The sequence below is a fragment of the Aplysia californica genome, unplaced genomic scaffold (genome assembly GCF_000002075.1).
Source record: "Aplysia californica isolate F4 #8 unplaced genomic scaffold, AplCal3.0 scaffold00053, whole genome shotgun sequence".
NCBI lineage: Eukaryota > Metazoa > Mollusca > Gastropoda > Aplysiida > Aplysiidae > Aplysia > Aplysia californica.
In genome coordinates, this window is record NW_004797323.1 from 1,183,617 (window position 1) to 1,200,076 (window position 16,460).

The 16,460-nt window shown below is 41.9% G+C and overlaps 1 protein-coding gene across 2 annotated transcripts in view; it reads left to right on the plus strand.

Annotated features, from left to right (window-relative positions):
* Positions 1-3,942: 3,942 nt before the first annotated feature.
* Positions 3,943-16,460, plus strand: part of LOC101853767 (helicase with zinc finger domain 2) — a 166,906-nt gene continuing 154,388 nt past the window's right edge. For both annotated transcript variants that reach the window (XM_005092802.3, XM_013079486.2), the window contains exon 1: positions 3,943-4,099. The gene's annotated coding sequence lies outside the window, so the exon portion shown is untranslated. The remainder of the gene's footprint in view (positions 4,100-16,460) is intronic.

A 16,460-nucleotide genomic window follows, 5' to 3' on the forward strand; every position in this document is an offset into this window, starting at 1 on the left:
CCCACGCTGAAATTTCTGGCTGAGCCTCAGCAACGATCACACCCTGTATTGTTATGATTTTAGCATTGTTCCGTGCTTGCTATAAAAAAAATATGCGATGTTGAGGTTAATGAGCAATAATTACTAATGATTATATAGAGAGCACCTCTTTATATTTGTCGCACATGAACGAAAATCGAGGGTTTTCAGATCTTTTAGAATTCAATGCAAAAATCCAGAGAGATTCTCCACTTTTAGATTTGGTGTAATGAGGTCGATAAGTTGTCCATTTGGTGTTGTCTGGACTATACAGGCCTAACATTAAAATTTCAGCGTAATATTAGGCCTAAGCTTGTCGATTTCATCCACCACCTTATAATTATGGTCTTGACGTCTCGCAACTTTTAAATGTTTTTGGGTGTACGCTGTTAATCCCCTAATATTTTTTTAACCTGATTTGGGCTAACACTAACATAAAAGAAAACGTGATCGGCACTTTAGTTTGCAATGACTTCTTTAAATGGACTTTTAAATTATGTTGTTCACATAACTTTATAGCCAAGACAGAAGGTATTCCCGTCTTGGGTTTTCTGTTTTTAGGCATACTGCGGGAATTTCCGAACGTTATTTTGGAAGGAGAGGCGGAGAGGTAGCCAAAAAAACAACATAGCTCCGAATACACGAACTTGCGCGATACTTTCAGATTCAAGAATACGAGCAGATGTTTATTTTGCTTACAGTTTTGTATTTCAGAATTCTAACGTTATTTATTTATTCATATTTTTTTGTTGGGTTCTGTACTTCATCTCTCATGAGTATACAATCATTATATTGTACCCAATGTTTTTTTAAAAATATCAATGTTTGCGACTACGAGGCACATGGCACGTTTCTGTTCTTCCCAGATTGGGAGAAGTCACTGGTTTTCTCGCTCTTGCTTGTTCGAGGCGTGTCGAAGCACTGACAGGAACTAGACAAATTGTGTTTCTAAACAAATGTTTAAAAGGCCCCCCTTTAGATTGAAAAGATGAGGTTTGGAGGGTATCCTTTCATCAAAGATAGTACACCCTACGGTAGGGTGTACTATCTTTGTTTTCATTACAATCATTGCAAGCAGGGGCGGTGCAACGTTAGGACCAACAAGCGCCATATTATTATGGCCGCTTTTCCATTCTCTCTTATTTCTTTGCAATAATTACGTCTCTCACACTCTGTCAAGACAGCTGTACGTGTTCCAGTTTCACTAACCCCGTGCTAATAAGTGTCCAATTACGTTGCTGGATGTTCTAAAAAAAAACCCAAAACAACAGAAGATCAATTTTGGCAGCCCCAGGCGGAAACTCCCCTGGCTTGGGTAAAGAGATCACTTGAGATCACTTGACAAAAGTGCATCTCAAACTGTCTTTGCTGTTCCCCAATGCGGAATGCTAGGGGACTGCACAGTCCCCCAGTGGACTAACAACTTACCTTGCGCTACCCACTGGGGGACTGGGCATGCAGTCCTCTAGGGTTCCGCACTGGAGGACTGCAAAGACAGTTTGAGATGTTTGTTGTAATAAATCTTTAACATGCATCCTGTTAGCACATAACACTCTAAGTCTAAGCCCTGTATTACTGACTTTTCCCCCCCACTGTTACTAAATTTTATAACAACATGGTCTGAACAGGAAAAAGCTGATTCAGATCAAGAAGTCGACATTTTTTTATTTTAGCCTATAAAAATTTTATTTCTCAATCTTTTTCAATTTGAAGAATCCAGGATTCCACTTTAAGTAGCTCCCGTGAATACATACTGATACTGATACACAGGATGATGTCATCATCAATGCCTTTCACCCCTGGCAGGGTATAGGCCACATGCTAGCTCCTTCCATTTATCCCTGTCCTGAGCCATCCTTCCTATTAAGCTCGTTCCAAGTGAGCATATCTCTCATGTCCCTTTCCACGCGTAGCTCCTCCATGTTTCCCGTTGCCTACCCCTGCCTCGTGCTCCTTGTGGGTTCCACTGCGATGACTATCTTGTGATGTTTTCGCTGGGCTTTCTTAAGGTGACATGATGATGTTCTTAGGTCAAATTCTCAATTTTCAAATCTTCAGAGTTCAGTTTAAAACACATTACACTGGGTAGACATTACTGACCAGTTAAAAGGGCTAGCCATTTCATATTATAATTCTCTGATCGGCAGCAACAACAACAAGACCACATATACGTAGGCCTAGCACAGATTTGCCAAACCCCGACAGCTACCTAGCTAATTTTCTCTTACTTTTACCCCACATCTCAAATCTAAGCCATTTTTTTTCTTATTTCCAGAAAAAAATCTTATTAAAAAAGTTTTAATTAAAAAGGTGGGAGCTTTAAAAAGAGGTAATGTTGCTACTACTACAACTACAACAACAACTACGGTACTAATACTAATATCCACACTGAAACTGTAGCACACCAGATAAAGATACATATGTACGTAGTACTATGGGAGGTATAAATGTTGACGATGGCCTGTTGGCCTCGACCCAAAGGTCAAAGGTTGCTCCTTTGCAGTCCCCCCAGTGCGGAACACATGAGGACTGCACAGTCCCAAAGTAGATCCAGATCTAAGCAGCACTTCCCCGAGCAAGAAGCGCTTGGAGACTACAAACAGTCCCCAGGGGCGCTTTGGGACCCCCGGACTGTGCAGTCCCCAAACAACTTCCTTTTTTATTAGAACAGGAATCGGCTATAAAAGAGATATATCGGTTCATGTGATCCTGTTACAACCAGGGCTCACTGTAATGATGTTGTACAATAGAGAATAAGAGTTAACTCAATATTAGGCCCTTTGTGTAGTTGTAGATCTAGGCCCTATAATACATGTCATGTATTAAATTTTGATTCTGACTTTCCTTTTTGACTCGCTGTGAATGCTGTAAACACGATATTGTAATGGTGAATACTTTCTACTCCATCGTCTCCAAGCCAGATGTTTTTACTGTTGAAAGAGACACGCGGTAGTTTTAAAAAGAGGTATTTAATTAATTTGATCTGAGTACTAGATGCAACTGCGATTTGACCCAGGCGTCAGTTGGGGCAAGCGGTAGCCTAGGATCTTTGGTTGGGATTGGAGGCCTGGGGCCAAGAATAGGGCCTAGAGAATTCGAATTTCTAGTAGAGCTTGGCCAATGATAGTACATAACAAGATGGGCCACTTCTCTCTTTGAGCCAATTAAAAAAGTGTCCTCAAAATTTGGTGGCGCCCTCTTCACAAAAGCGCACTCTTTGCGAACAGAGTTACCCTACTTGAGTTTAAAAAAAATCAAAGTGAAACTAGCAAGTTTTGGGATAAATTTCGGAAGAACGCTTTTTAAAAATGGTTACGCTGACAAAAAACCTCTACCAGAGGAAAGGGTGATGGTTTTCTTCGTTTAATTTGACTTTAGAATGAAAGGAGAGAGGTCATTAAAATTTTAAAAAACTAAAACTCCGCACTGAACGTACCCGAACTGCTGATGAACAGCAGTCGATCTGCGCACGCAAGGAGGTGCTATTCCTATTCTTCTTCTGGAAAAACGAAAGAGAGCTTCAAAACAGACTGCAGCGCCATCTGAAGCAAAGAGCATACTTCCTGCGGACACTTTTTTGGATGAGTGGCCCATCTTGTTATTCACTATCTTTGGCTTGGCAAAGAATCGAGTCAAGAACCGATTCCAACGACTAATGCTATGGAAGAAAAATACCAACTCCTTTTTACTTTAAAAAACCAACGGTTACCAGTTACTTTAATCCTTAAAATCCTCTTTTTTTTAGTGAATTTATTTTTGAAAAATAAAGGTTGATGCTTCGTAGTATTCCGAACTTCAGGTTAGCTGCCAACCACGTAACCACCGGGAGAAATCACATCAGTAGAAAGTAAGTAATTGGGTTCGGAGTCGAATTCATACGATTCCTAGCTTTCAATAATCGGGAATCTATCCGCCCAGCACTAATTTCTAGGTCCACGCTGGTGTGGAACGAATAAAAAATCTGGGGGGATTTACTAGTCATCTCTTCGCTTTCACTGTCTATGGCACACTGTGGCCTATTTTGTAGGCAAACTGTTTTAATTGTTTTCAACGGCATCACAGCAAGAGACTGGAGATCACGGTAGGCCTAGGTTTATATATTTGATGGTGATTTTGACCTAATCATGGCCATGACCCGTAAAGAAAGTGGCTATTCTCACCCGCCCGGAAGTTCTCGCAAGATCAACTCCTCTCCTCTCCTCTCTCTCTCTGTCTCTTTCTGAATACTGTCTATCGGTGTGGACGATCAAATTGACCAAAACAAAGTTAAAAAATGATGTTAAAACACAAAAGTAAATTAATTTGGTTGTTTACAAAGATGTTAGGCCTACGGCTATTTAACTTTTCGAATCGAGCCGAACTACGCGGGTCGCCATTTTGTTTTGCCCGGAAATTCTCGCGCTACTCCTCTCTCTCTTTCTCTCTCTCTCTCTCTCTCTCTCTCTCTCTCCACTGCCCACAGACAAAATTGTACGCTTTTAGTAGGCTACAGTTGTAATGGAACGTTTGTTCACGGCACAGAATTCTACAATTTTTCTGTTATCACAGTGTAGAATTCTGTGGTTTAGGGTGAACGCAAAATTTGGTGAACGCGCACCGGGTGAGAAGAATAGCCACGCCACAAGACTCGCCTGCACTATTACTCGGGGCCACCTCTATTATAGTGCAGGCGAGTCTTGTGGCTATTCTCACCCGGTGTGCGTTCACCCTAAACCACAGAATTCTACACTGTGATAACAGAAAAATTGTAGAATTCTGTGCCGTGAACAAACGTTCCATCACAATTGTAGCCTACTAAAAGCGTACAATTTTGTCTGTGGGCAGTGGAGAGAGAGAGAGAAAGAAAGAGAGGAGTAGCGCGAGAATTTCCGGGCAAAACAAAATGGCGACCCGCGTAGTTCGGCTCGATTCGAAAAGTTAAATAGCCGTAGCATCTTTGTAGACAACCAAATTTATTTACTTTTGTGTTTTAACATCATTTTTTAACTTTGTTTTGGTCAATTTGATCGTCCACACCGATAGACAGTATTCAGAAAGAGACGGAGAGAGAGAGAAGAGGGGAGGAGTTGATTTTGCGAGAACCTCTGGGCGGGTGAGAATAGCCACTTTCATTACCCGGACAGGTGGCCACCTGTAAAACTTATTATAACGTCAGGCAAAAGAGGACTGCGCCTCAGCCTCGGCAACGTCAGTCAACAATTTAGGCGCTTTTTCGGTAGTTCCCACCCCCCTTATTTGATAGAGCTTGACCTACATCTAGATCTATATACGTTTGATTCGCGGCAAGCTAAGATGTCAAACCTAACAACTGCAAAACATTAAATTGTGGTAAAATTCAGGGGGGCATGCCCCCCTGAAACCCCCCACCTTGTTTTTATTAGGTCAGGGGGGCAAGCCCCCCTGAAACCCTCCTACTCTTGGGGCCAAAACCGGCGAATAACAAATGCGGGGTGGGAACTACCGAAAAAGCGCCACAATTTATTCAAACGAATACTCCCAAAAGTCCCAAGGCTCTCGGTTTTCTCAAGTAAAAGATCTCCATGTGAATGTCTACTTAGTCTTAGTAGATCTACGATATCTAGATGGCCACCTCTATTCTCACCCGGAGTGAGAATAGTGCAGGCGAGTCTTGTGGCTATTCTCACCCGGTGCGCGTTCACCAAATTTTGCGTTCACCCTAAACCACAGAATTCTACACTGTAATAACAGAAAAATTGTAGAATTCTGTGCCGTGAACAAACGTTCCATTACAACTGTAGCCTACTAAAAGCGTACAATTTTGTCTGTGGGCAGTGGAGAGAGAGAGAGAAAGAGAGAGAGGAGTAGCGCGAGAATTTCCGGGCAAAACAAAATGGCGACCCGCGTAGTTCGGCTCGATTCGAAAAGTTAAACTAAACAGCCGTAGCATCTTTGTAGACAACCAAATTAAAAATTTACTTTTGTGTTTTAACATCATTTTTTAACTTTGTTTTGGTCAATTTGATCGTCCACACAGATAGACAGTATTCAGAAAGAGAGAGAGAGAAGAGGGGAGGAGTTGATCTTGCGAGAACTTCGGGGCGGGTGAGAATAGCCACTTTCTATCTAGATATAGATCTAGATTCTAGATCTAAGAAATCATATCTTGGGGGTTTCGTGAAACGAAGTGTATACAGACCCGGTAACCGGGAACAAAGTCACGAAGTATACAGACCCGGTAGGGGAACTCTTTTTGATTTTTGTGGTTTCGGAAAGTTTCAGCGCCCAGACCCGGTAGTATGTGTGTGTTTAGTTAGAGGGAGAGAAAGAGAGAGCAGGGGGAAGTGCTAGCAAAATGTACATGACATGTCCCGCCAGTTGGCAGGAGGGAACGAGAGAAAGATGGTAGTGTCAATTGCCACTGAGTGACGCGGTGGCAATTGACAAAAATTTACTTTTTGTCAATTGCCACCGAGTAAATTGGAGCTCTTTTGCGTTGGTGGGTAGATCTAGCTTATTGTGCTCGAGTGCTCGGTGTTGTGCGTTCGCCTCTCTGTCCCTCTGTGTGTGTGTGTGTGTTTTCCTGACCCCCGTCCCCCGATTTATGTTCCCCAATATAAATAACGTGAATTTCTGCTTGAGTTTGTGTGCGTTTGTGACCTTCTACTTCTACTTCTAGAATTGCCTGTGTTGGTTCTACACCAAAGTGTAGGCTAAGGCTAGCCTAGTCTATCTAGGCCTTGATCTACGTCTCATAGAAAACACGCCAAGTTGGTACCGTAGCTCTAGACTAGATCTAGATGCTCGTCCAATGAAATTAGTTGAGAACAAATCGACCCATTAGACACACATTATAGATTATATATATATTTCATTAGGCCTATTATAAAGCTAAAGTAAAGATAGGGTTTTCAGAGTTGATACCGCTTCACAATTGACAAGAAGTCAATTTTTGTCAATTGCCACTGCGTCACTCGGTGACAATTGACGTTACCGAGAAAGATAGAGTGGGAAATAGGTGGGGAGAAAGAAAGACAGACAAACAAAGAAAAAGAGAATACGAGGGATACACAGAGAGGGAGAAAGAGAGAGAGAGAAAAAGAGAGGGTGACTGCTCGATTGAAATTATGACATGTTGTTCTTTTAAAATGCTTCAAATTGTGATTCCTCCAACTCCAAAATGGGTGACAAACGATCGTTCAATGAAAAGACATCCGCAATCTTCATTTTGATTTAGATCTAGATCTAGATCTAGGCTAGCCTCGAAACTAGATCAATGATTTATATATATCTGTTTGTATAGATCTAGAAGAACCTAGTTCTACCCTGAGCCTAGAGGGTACTGAAACTTTCCGAAATCACAAAGAGTTCCCCTACCGGGTCTGTATACTTTGTGACTTTATTCCCGGTTACCGGGTCTGTATACACTCCCTTCATGAAAACATTTTAAAACGATTAATAAGACCAAGGCAGGTCACTACAATCTACCGTGTGTAGATTATGTTTTGATAATGGATAAAAAGAAAGGTGCTGTGGACACAAGAACCTGGTGAAAGAAGAACGAAATACAATTACAGACCAGGTAATCGCGAACAAAGTCAGGAAGTATACAGACCCGATAGGGGAACTCCTTTGTGATGTCGGAAAGTTTCAGCGCCCAGACCCGGTAGTGTGTGTGAGAGAGAGAGAGCAGGGGGAAGTGCTAGCAAAATTTATCACATGCCCCAGTTGACAGGAAGGAACGAGAGAAAGACAGAGTGGGAAATAGGTTGGGAGAAAGGAAGACAGAGACAAACAAAGAAAAAGAGAATGCTAGCGATTCACAGAGACAGAGGAGAGATAGAGTGAAAAATAGAGAGGGTGACTGCTCGATTGAAATTATGGCATTGTTCTTTTCTTCAAATTGTGATTCCTCCAACTCCATAAACGGAGGAAAAACGATCGTTCATCGAAAAGACATATCCGCAATCTTCATTTAGATCTAGATCTAGGCTAACCTCGAAACTAAATCATGATTTATGTCTGTCTGTCTAGATCTAGACCTATAGGCCATAGATCTAGAAGAACCTAGGTCTACCCTGAGCCAAGAGGTCGCTTAAACTTTCCGAAATCACAAAAGAGTTCCCCTACCGGGTCTTTGTGACTTTGTTCCCGGTTACCGGGTCTGTATGTATATACACTCCCAAAGAAGTAAAAACATGAATTACACTAGATCTAGTTCTATACCTAGACTAGTATTCTGAAAGGAAAAGGTCAAATAAGAAGAAGAAAAAGAAGTGAAAAGAAGAAATTGAACATTTTGAAGATTAAATTTCCATATTAATTAATTTTGACATGAACACATTCTGATCATCTTCCATTGGCAATATAACGCATCCAAATGGAAGGAAAACAGTCTGTTTCCTTGGGCATGAAGAAAAAGTAAAACAACCAAAGGGCCTAGAAGCCGCAATATTACTATCAATGCCAAATATAGCAAAAAAGCCGATATTACGCACTTAAACGGACAGAACAAATTTGGTCTGCATCAGTGCGCAACCCTATCTGGCATGTTCCGGGGCATTAACTCTTGTCCTGCGTCTGTGCTGAGATGCGAGTGGGTGGTTGGCGGGTGCTCTGGTGTGGTTTGCTTCTTTCTTTCCCTTCAAACATCTATCGTCCATATCTCCCCTTCTTCTTTTTTATGTTTGTTACTCTCTTGTAACACCTAATCTTCTGGCGCTCATATGACCTTATGCATTTGCGAGCGCCGTAAAACCTCTACTAAAACTAAAACTGAGATGCGGATCTTATCAGCAACCGATTACGTCGGACGTTCCGGTCAGGCCGCCGGGGTCACTCAGTGTGTACTGTTGGTGTACAGTGCGCGCGCGCCGGGAAACGTGTGTTTTCGCCATGAATACCGTGGGAGTGCATTAATCGATGATGAAAATAACGGTCTTTCATAGCTTTCTATTGATAAAAAGTGTCTCAAACACATGAATAACCCCCTCTCACAAGCTGATAAGACATTAGAGTAGTTACAGTTACGCCCATTGGAATAACTTTTCTAGACGCTCTTGTTGTTATGAATGACCTGAAGTTCCAAAGGGGATAATATAGGTCAATTTCCGAATGTTTTGCACTCAAATTGTTCTTTGTACCTGCATAATGGTATTCAAAACTATCAAACAAACTTATTTTTTATCAGATAGTATCATTTCATACAAAATCAAGCTCATTCGAAAGATTTTGTATAGAAAAATGGAAGTCTTGTTTCCTGACTATCCTTTCGAGCTCCTCATAGCTAAGTGTGGAATCTTTCACATCCATAGACTACGGCCGACAACTCTCCTTCTATGTTTTCTCCTTCTATGTTTGCGTAGCATGTTTTTTGATCAGTGAGGGTTTTACTTGCAAAAACCACTGGTTTTCCTTCCTGCATTAAGGTTGCTCCTAAAGCTTTCATAGAGATGCATCCACCTGGACAGTGATTTCCTTCTTTGCGTCAAAGTAGTCAAGCGTGACTTCTTCTGTGATTGCATTTTTTATTCTCTGAAATGCCTCTTCATGGGCTTGGGGACCATTCAAACTTGCATGACTTTGTGGGCAGTTCTCTCAGCGGTGCGGTCAATGTGCTTAGATTCCGAATGAAATGTACCATGTATGTTGCCAGACTTAAGAAAGATTGTAGCTCTTTTTCATTCTCTGGAGCCTTCATGTTTCTTATGGCTGCTACTTTTGAGGGGTCGGGTTTGACTCCGTCTGAAGTGACCATTACACCGTAGAACTTGATTTGGTTTTGCTTTATGCGGCATTTCTCTGGATTTATTTTCAGTCCGGTTTCAACACATCTTCTGATCATCTCGTGTAGGTTTTAATCATGTTCTTGTTCTGTTTTTCCAAAAACAACAATGTGATCTGCAATGCCTATGACGCCTTGGCATTCTTCAAAAGTTTGGCCAATCTTCTTTTGAAAAATATCTTGACTCATTCTTAATCCTAATGGCATTCTCAGAAATCGGAATCTTCCTTCTGGCGAGTTGAATGTTGTGAGGTAACTTGACTCTTCATCCAACTCCACATTCCAATAACCACATTTGGCATCCAGGATGGAAAAATACTATGCACCTTATAGGCTTGGTAGAATTTCGTCTTGCGTAGGTGTGGTGTAATGTTCTCTGAGAATCGCCTTGTTCAGAATTTGGTTTTGTTCTGTAAACCAGACTGTTGACCCATTGAGTAGGTTGACCTTCTTAAATTTTCTCTATGATCCTATTTTCTCTCATTTGTTTGAGCTCTTCCTTTATTTTGGCTTTGATCTGGATTGGCACTTTCCTTTGAAGGTGAATCACTGGTGAGACATCTTTGCTTATGTGTATCTGGTATCGACCTTCAAACTTTCCTTTCCTATGCCTCTGAAGGTCTTAGGGTACTTGCTGATCAGGTCTTCTTTGTTCCCAGATATGTTCTGTCCTTGACTAGCATTTCTTCAATGCAGTAGCTTAGACTGATCATGCCTAGAGCTTGCTGTGTCGGAGGTCCAAGAATTGCTGATCCCTTGTCTTCCTTGACGTAGAAGATTGCACATTCTGTGTTGTTTTTGTAACTACATTCTATGCTGTGCAAGTTCCGAATTGCCTTATTTGGTGTCCTCTGTATCCAGTCAGTTTGACTTCAGATAGTGTCAAATCCGTTGGTGTCCCTTCTTTGTCAACGTTTGATGGAAACATCTTCCTGTAGTCTTAGTGGCAAGGCGTTCCTTGTGATCCAGTATCGATCTTTGCCTTTAGAGTTGCTTTACTCCACTCAGGTAACTTGACTATAACAGTTGCAAAAGCTTCACTGTCAGATTTGTTCAGCTTTATTGTCTCAAATGCACAACTATACTGTTCTTCTTCTTCTTCTGTTGAGTCTTCCCCCATTGTGATTTCATGGGTCTTGTTGCGTCTTGGGTTTCCTGCATACTTTCTTGAAATGGTGTAACTTTTTGCAATAATTGCATGTTTGGTTTAGAGCAGGGCATTGAAGAAAAGGGTGCGGGGAACCTCCACAGTTGGTGCAAAGTTTCTTTGGCTGAATCATTGAACTGGACCCGTACTTGGGTTTGTGTTTAGCTGATGGGTTGTAGACTTTTGGTGACGGATTGGACTTTTTCCACTGCGCAAAGTGTGGACTGACATTCTATGTTGGCTATCTAATAGTCCCATTCCTGATTTGGAAATTTCTTCAATCTTGCACATTTGCAATGCTGTATCCAGTGTAAGTGTACTCTCTCTGAGTAACCGTTTTTTCAAGGAGTTGTCTCTCAGTCCCACAATAAGTCTGTCTCTTACTAGCTCGTCTTCTAGCTTCCCATAATGGCAGTTTCTACTTAATTTCTTGAGTTTTGTGGCATATTCTTCCACACTTTCCCCCTCAGCTTGACAGCTTGACTTGCTGTATTAAACTTGTACCTTTCTAAGGTGATGTTTGCTTTGTGAGTGCAGTAGTTATTAAATCTTTCCATTAATTGGGCCACTTTGTCTCTTTCCTCTTCTTGGATTTGCCATGTGTTAACCTTCCTCTCCTATGAGGTAGAGGATAGTTTGACATTTCTCTTTCTCAGGCTTGTCCTGCATTGCTAGATCTATGTACAGTAGTCTCCGCCTAAGATCCCACCGCTTACGATCCCGGTTCGCTTAAGACCCCGCTGTTTTAAGAAAACAAATTTTTTACTATACAAAAGTCACCCCTAAGATCCCGCCCTGATTCACTCTGAAGGTCTACCTTCGGCTAAGATCCCGCATTTCAGATCATAATTTGCGGAACAAAAACCCGAGTGGGACAGCCGATCAACCAAGAGTGAAAAGTTGAGATCAATAAACTGTCCGCCGCATCGAAGATCAGCCACTATCGTGAATGTGATCATATACAGGTTGTAAAACTCGATGAAGCGATAAATGTATGCCCCAGACGGGATCACATCGGGGTGTGAACTGACCGACACGTTTGTTTTCTCCGAACATCGCACTCACACCTGAGCTCTCCCCCTAAACTTACATCACTCGCTGGGTGGGTAGGGCCCTTGGAGTAACTATATAGGGAGAGGCCCTAACGTTGCGTCGCCCGCTCAACAGTTCCAACCAAGTTGAAGCCGAAAGGGCGGAGCTTATCGGGCCTGCCGCCATCTTTGTAAGTTCGAAACAATGCAGCGTACGCAGCGTAATCTCCTTTCAAAACAAGCTGCTCGGACTCCATTGTCTCTCAAAATTTCTTTGTCAATGTTAATTACAGCATTATAAGCACTCACGTAAAGTTGTAATGTAATAAGGATGTTAACAAATCTTACTTGCATCAAATTACCAGCTCATTTAGTCGAATATTTACAGTAATACGTGTACTATGTATACACATTGTGATGGTAAGATATTCTGTTTTACATGTTTTAGAGACAAAATTGGGATAATAAGGATCAAAACAAAATTATAAACGGGATGATAACATTTGCTGAGTTTTTGGTAGTCGAACTTAATTATTTTTACAAAAACGAAGACTTCTTGATAGTAACAATATAATAAGGACGGTAAGAAATCTTACTTGCATCAAATTACCAGCTCACTCAGTCGAACATTTGGTAATACATGTACTATGTATACACATTGTGACGGTAAGATAATTTTTTAAAACTTGTTTTAGAGAAGAAATTGGGATAATAAGGATCAAAACAAAAATATAAACGGGCTAACAAAATTTGCAGACTTTTCGGTCATAGAACTTCATCAGTGCAAAATGATGTCATCACTGACATTATTTTTACAAAAACGTAGTCTTCTTGACTTAAACTTACAACAGAATATATTTCTAACAAAATGGAAAATGATTACACAAAAGATGGTAGTGAGGGTGGGATGGGATGGGCGAAGAATGAGGAAGGAGAGGGCAAGGCAGATAAGAGTGAAGTATGATGGTAGAAATTACCCCCCCCCCCCCCCACACACACACACACAAACATGAATAAAACAGCCCCCCCCCCCCAATAAAGCGAGGAGGGAGGGGCACCTTTAAAACACCAAGACACTTTATCTAAATTTTACAAAATACTGTTAAGGGTATTGAAAAATTAATAGAGAATTTGAAATGATAGGCTTATAATAATAAGATTTTCAAAACAGATTGCACTAATTTATGACATTTCACTCTTGACAATGTCACACCCCATGCACAGACAGACGACACATATGGCATCAAAAATGTTATTCACATACCAAACACACTTCAATGACATTCTTTGAAGGCACTGTCGAACCTCCGACGAGACTTCAAAAAACAGCAAGGAATTTACTTTTGACACATTGGAGTCAACAAAGGCACCGATGCAGGTTTCACATTTTCAAATGCTTTGTCAACCTTAACAACACAAAACCAGCAATGTAAGCAACATGCAGAGCAAATTGACAAGTATGCTAGAGTAGATCTAGGCACATACGTGCAGTTATCATCATGGCAAACTGAATTTTCTGAAATCTTTTTTTCATTCTGTTTTTACTGTGAGATGCATTTACGGCTAAATCAGAAGGCACTTCGTCATCAAGTTCAGTGCCATTGCTAGAGACTGATATTTTTTAAAACATTTGGTAGGAAATTTTGAATTTTGCCTGGGTGGCGACCGAAGCCTACTCTTATCGATTTTAGACCACCAAGGGACCTTTAATTTGCGCAATTTGCATACGCGACCTCCGAGATTTTTTCGCCCTTGTCCGAGAAGGCTAGGGGTAGATCTTTCCTACCAGAAGATCAGGGGTGTGGCTGAAAGACAGAGGTAAGAAGGAGCCAAGGAGTAGCAGTAGAAAGGCTGCAGAAAGAGTCCGGAGCCATGAGGAGGTAGTGGCAGAAAGTGGAGGTGAAAGCAGACGAAAGAGAAAGTAAAATTTTAGAGAACAAAATTTTCCGTCACTACTCGGATTCGAACCCAGGACCTTTGAATGAGAGGCCCACCGGACCCGAACGCTACGCAAACTGCCATTTGGTTGACAGTAAGTTTACAACTGAGAGAACTGAGCTGATCTCACAAACATGGCCGACCGTCGTCTGCAGCGGCTTCACGTTACGCGACTCGCGGCCTCTCCTATTATAGTTCCTCCAAGGTAGGGCCTATACATGTTCGCTCCAGGCGGGATCACATTGAACTGAGAACTCTTCCCTGACCATTGCAGAAGTTGTCTCTACTCCCGAATTTGCGTGGCAGACTGAATTTTAATTGGTGTGTTCACAACGTAATGATGTGTAACGACAAAGGCGGTGGGGGGGGTGGGGGGGCTCGGTTAGAGATGGAAAGCTATACATTTTCGACAGGTAAGGGGGAGGGGCAACTGGATAAGCGTAGATCTTGAGACTCATGATAGGATAATAAGTGAAAATGGCGCGCCTCATCCCACTATGCACTGCGATAGGTCATCAAGGTTAACCACTCTTTGCTCGCCATACGTCATAAACCCACCAAGCGGTCACGTCAGTTCATTTTAGAGTAGAGGGAGACCATTTTATCGATTGTGAGCCTTAACATGGGTCACGATAGATTCTTCCCTGGGTTCATCGGTTAAGATCCCGGTTCGCCTAAGATCCCGCATTTCCTTGCTCCCGAGCACCGGGATCTTAGGCGGAGACTACTGTATAAAGTTATTGTCTCTCTCCATGATTTCCACTTGTCAGCTAACTGGTCTGTTTCATTCCTGAAATTCATAGGCTGTGGTGGTGGCAGTTTTTGTGCCATACTAAAGGGAGGTAAAACTTGTTGACTTTAGAGATAAGAAACTTTGATTTGGTTGGGTTCCTTGGTTCATTCACGGAGCTTGCGTGACGTAGAATCTAGGTCTAGGATGTGACGTCTGCTAGATTGCCTGAGTGCGCGTAGGGCCTACAATGTTACGAAACATTCTAGATCTCTAGATCTAGATAAAGAATCACATATCAAAGTCTAAATTATTTTACCTGTTATCACTTGTTAAGTGGGCAAACCTTTTCACTTCTGACACCATGTTATGATGTTATGTATTCTTGATATTTGATCTAAGTCAGACGAACACAAGACGATAGTAAACATTCAGCCATATTGATTTCAAAGGGAAGGGAAGTGTTTATTTTCGTATCGAACATCTCCACTATATTTGAATATAAGTATCGAATATCATGACATAAGCAGGACAGGAAAGGCAGAATACAGTGGGTGTCGCATTCAACGAGGTCGCCGGGACCGGCTTGTTGTCCTCGTTGGATCCGACCTCTCGTTAAAAGTGACTAAGGCACTAAGGCTAAACAAAAGAAAGGAGACAAGTTATTATATTACACTACAGTAATTAAAACAGTTGTTCCCCCTGATGACAAAGTTCTCCAACAACATCAGTGTGCGCATGTTTGAGCTGTGTTCTCACAGTCATTTCTGCATTTTAGAATATTTTTTTCCCGGAACACTTCTCGTGTGGAAAATACCCTCTCACATCTAGGCCTAGATCTATATATCTACATAAAGTTAAGGCGAGAGCTTTGATTTTCTGACCAGGGGAAGAAAAGAAAATTGAACAAAATGAAAGTCTCGATCTAGACCTACCCGTCCATAGTTCATCCAGTTTCACACAGCCCGCATTGCGTTACACACACCCCCTCCCATCACTACCATAGGCTAACCCTCGCCCATCCTCTTGGCTTTGGGGCCCATATTACGAGGCACACTAGATCTAGCAATACAATGTGTTAGGAATATCGAGGATGGGCCTTGTGCTTTGCGTGAGATGGAGAGAAAGGAGAAAAATTCTTCGCTTGTGGGGCCGCTAATTGCTTTTATTTGGTTACCGCGACTTTTGGTCTGTTTGCAACCTCGTTGGAGCTGATGTACATTTACAAAGATATAAAGGGGGAAAATCTGGGATTTAGGATTGCTTTGTTGGAGCCGACTTCTCGTTGAATGCGACACCAACTGTAGTAACAATAATAAATCTCAAGACCAACATCTCCTATGAGATCTTTTCAACTGCTGGAGCAGTAGGAGAGACATTAAAGAAATGAAGTGGCTTGTCCCCCGATGTTGAGTGACTAGCGCCAGGCTACTCACCCGATCTAGGATTTCTGCTCATGTTCCGGGCAAATGAATGCGGTCAATTAGCCCCACCTGGCCCACGGCTTCTGGCCCTTGTGGATTTCTGCGCATGTTCCGTGTTCTGGCCCATGGGGATTTCTGCGCATGCTCCTTTAAAATTCGCTTGATCAATCACGCAAGATTCAGTCACTCACCCAGTCACTCCTTGTCCTCCAAGTCAAGAGTCGGATTGGTTCTAACGTGAAAGTTTGACTCTGACTGCAATTTTCTGACCAAATTGACATAAATAATTATAGTACATGTCATGTATGAAGATGGAACTGGCCATAATGTGTACAATAATGACTGTATTGCACCGGGTCAGCTTGTGAACCGACGCAGAGAGAAAACAACGGGAATCAATAGATTTAATTTTAATAACAACCCCCCCCCT